Source organism: Sus scrofa, chromosome X (assembly GCF_000003025.6).
Source record: "Sus scrofa isolate TJ Tabasco breed Duroc chromosome X, Sscrofa11.1, whole genome shotgun sequence".
Taxonomy (NCBI): Eukaryota; Metazoa; Chordata; class Mammalia; order Artiodactyla; family Suidae; genus Sus; species Sus scrofa.
The window spans coordinates 49,280,116-49,283,456 of record NC_010461.5 but is presented as its reverse complement, the minus strand read 5'-3'; the positions used below and the strand labels follow the sequence as shown (position 1 = coordinate 49,283,456).

Here is a 3,341-nt window from a genome sequence, read left to right as displayed (position 1 = left end):
TATCCACAACAATCAGATAAGAACAAAAAATGAAACACCTTATTATATATGGAAAATACTAAAGAACTCACTGAAAAACTGTTGACTCATTGATGAATTCAATAAAGTTGAAGGATACAAAGTTAATATACAGAAATCCATTGTGTTTTACACACTAATAATCAGAAAGAGAAATTAAGAAAATTTTATTTATAATTGCATTAAAAACAGGAAGGGAACTATCAACATGATACATATTTCTGCTGAATGGAAGAAGGTATTTGCAAATGATATGCTGAATATGTTGTTAATATCCAAAATATATGGGAGTTCCCATTGTGGCTCAATGGTAACTAACCCGACCAGTATCCATGAGGACGCAGGTTTGATCCCTGGCCTTGCTCAGTTGGTTAAGGATATGGCATTGCCATGAGCTCTGGTGTAGGTCACAAATGTGGCTTGGATCCCATGTTGCTTGGCCATGGTTTAGGCCAGCAGCTGTAGCTCCAATGCAACCCTTAGCCTGGGAACTTCCATATGCCATGGGTGCAGCCCTAAATATATAAAAATATGTGTGTGTGTGTGTGTGTGTGTAAATTATGCAATGCAATATCATAGAAAGAAAACACGCTTATTAAAGAATGGGCATAAGACATGAAGAGAAACTACCAAAAATGACATACAGATGGCAAACAAGTGCATGAAATGTTGTTCAACATGACTAATCATCAGGGAAATACAAATCAAAACTGTAATGAGATATCACCTCATGCCTATCAGAATGATTACTATCAAAATGAAAAATAATAAGTGTTGGTGAGGACGTGCAGAAAAGAGAACTCTCATGAACTGTTAGTGGGAATATGAATTGGTTAGGCACTCTGAGATTCCTCAAAAAATTAAAAAGAGATTACCATATGATCCAGCAATTCAACTTCTGGATATTCCCCCAAATAAAACAAAAATGCTAATTGGAAAAGATATTCCCATTCTTATGTTCATTGTGGCATCATTTACAATAGCCAGCCCATAGAAGCAACTTGTGTTTATTGAGAGATAAATGGATAAGATAGTTGTTGTATATGTATATGCAACTGAATAATACTCAGTCATAAATATGAAATAAAATCTTACCATTTGAGACAACATGGATGGACCTAGAGGATGTTTTGCCAAGTGAAATTAGTCTAACAAAGACAAATATTAGGATTTCACTTACATGTGGAATCTAAAAAAAACAACAACACAAAAAACAAAACAAATGAGCAGGTTTTAAAAAAACAGAAGCAGGCTTATAGATTTAAAGAAAAAAAGTGTGCTTGGCAGAGAGGAAGGCTGTGGGAAAAGAATTGAAATAGGTGAGGGAGATTCAAAGGTATAAACTTAGATTTATAAAATAGACAGCACGGCGGCGGGTCTGGCAGCTTGAAGCGGGCAGGAGGCGGCTGCCCCATGTGCACGTGTGGAGAAGCGGCGACCCCCGCACGCTGGAGTGTCAAGGCCTCCGTCACCAGTTCAGCTCCTTGCCCTAGGCGAGGAGGTTGGCTTGTGGGGTTGAGTGGCCCCAGCTGAAGGCACGGAGAGCTCAGGGACTGACAACAGTGTTGATGTCAGTGGTAACAACGGCCACAGCAGGCAGGGAAGATGAAAGGCCGGATAGACCAGGAGATGTGATACCACGCAGTATTAAACAGTTGAAGAGACTAAAACCAGTCATCTTTCCAGTCAGCTACAATGACAAGTTCAACAAGGATGTGCTGGAGGTTGGCGAGCTAGCAAAACTTGCCTATTTCAATGATATTGCAGTAGGTGCATGTACTATAGGGTGGATCATCCACAGAATCAAAAGACTTTACATCATGAAACTAGGATGTCTGGCTCCATACCAAAAGCTAGGAATAGGAACTAAAATGTTAAATCATGTCTTAAACATCTGTGGAAAAGATGGCACTTTTGACAACATCTATCTGCATGTCCAGATCAGCAATGAATCTGCAATTGACTTCTACAGAAAGTTTGGCTTTGAGATTATTGAGACAGAACTGCTATAAGAGGATAGAGCCCACAGATGCTCACGTACTGCAGAAAAACCTCAAAGTCCCTTCTTGCCAGAAGGCAGATGTTCAAAAGACAGACAACTAAACAAGTTACAGACCAACTTTCTTGCACTTGCTTGTCACCAAATAAAAGAGAAACCCATTGATTTTTCCCTCCCCCCTTTCTTTTAAAGCTTTCCTCCTTCCTTGTTTTCTTTTTCCTCCTTTCAAAACTTCTTTTTCCTATAAAGTTTTTTACTTTTAAGGACTTATTAATCATGTTTGGATTGTTTTAGTTTTTTTTAATTTTTGTGAGGTGGTTTGATTGTAAGAAGGAAAAGGTAGAAATCTGTTTAGTTTCACAGTTAAGATATATGGTCCCAAAATTTGGGTGTTAATTTCAATATTTTATTAGCTTTTTTTAAAAATAGCATCTTGCTTTCACATTGAAGGGCAGAGCCTACAAATACTGTATATTTCAAAAGATAAAAAGGAGCAGCAGCAATATCTTGTTCTCTAATTCATAGACAAGTTTTATGTGTTCGTGGTAATTTGGGTTTTTCAAGAGTTTGTGGGATGCTAATCCCACAACTAATACATTGCCTTCACTCCACCTTTTGTCCTTCTGAGTATTATCTCAGGAGTTGGATGACTGTTATCCTTGTAAGAAATACTAAGCTTATTTGTTCTGTAAAGCAGTTATTTCCTCCTTGTTACTGGTGACTAAAGGTGGGTTGGACAGTTTGAGTACATAGTATTAGCTATACTTTGCTCTCATATTTGAGTTAAACTGCTTTTTAGCTAATGAATGGGCTGGGTGATGGCAGGTTTATTTTTTCCTGCTGTTGATTGTTATTAGTGGCATTATCTTTTAGAGTGTGGGCTGGTGAGATTAAAGTTTTTTACTTGCCCAGCTAGAGACGTGGCCTTTAACTGACCTAAAGAGGTTTGTTGTGATTTTTTTCTCCTGCCTTTCTTCTTCAGTAAACCCACATTAGTTAATTTAATCTTAAAATTAGAGTTGATGAAAATACGATACCTTTTAAAATTGCACCTCAAAAAATCAAACATCTCAGAATACACCTGACCAAGGAGGTAAAGGACCTATATGCCGAGAACTGTAAAAATTTAATCAAAGAAATCAAAGAAGATGTAAAGAAATGGAAAGATATTCCATGTTCCTGGATTGGAAAAATCAATATTGAGAAAATGGACATCCTACCCAAAGCAATCTACAGATTCAATGCAATCCCTATCAAATTACCCATGACATTTTTCACAGAACTAGAACAAACAATCCAAACATTTATAGGGAACCACAAAAGA

The 3,341-nt window shown here is 37.4% G+C and overlaps 1 pseudogene; it reads left to right on the top strand.

Moving 5' to 3' along the window:
* Positions 498-3,137, top strand: LOC110257829 (annotated as a pseudogene).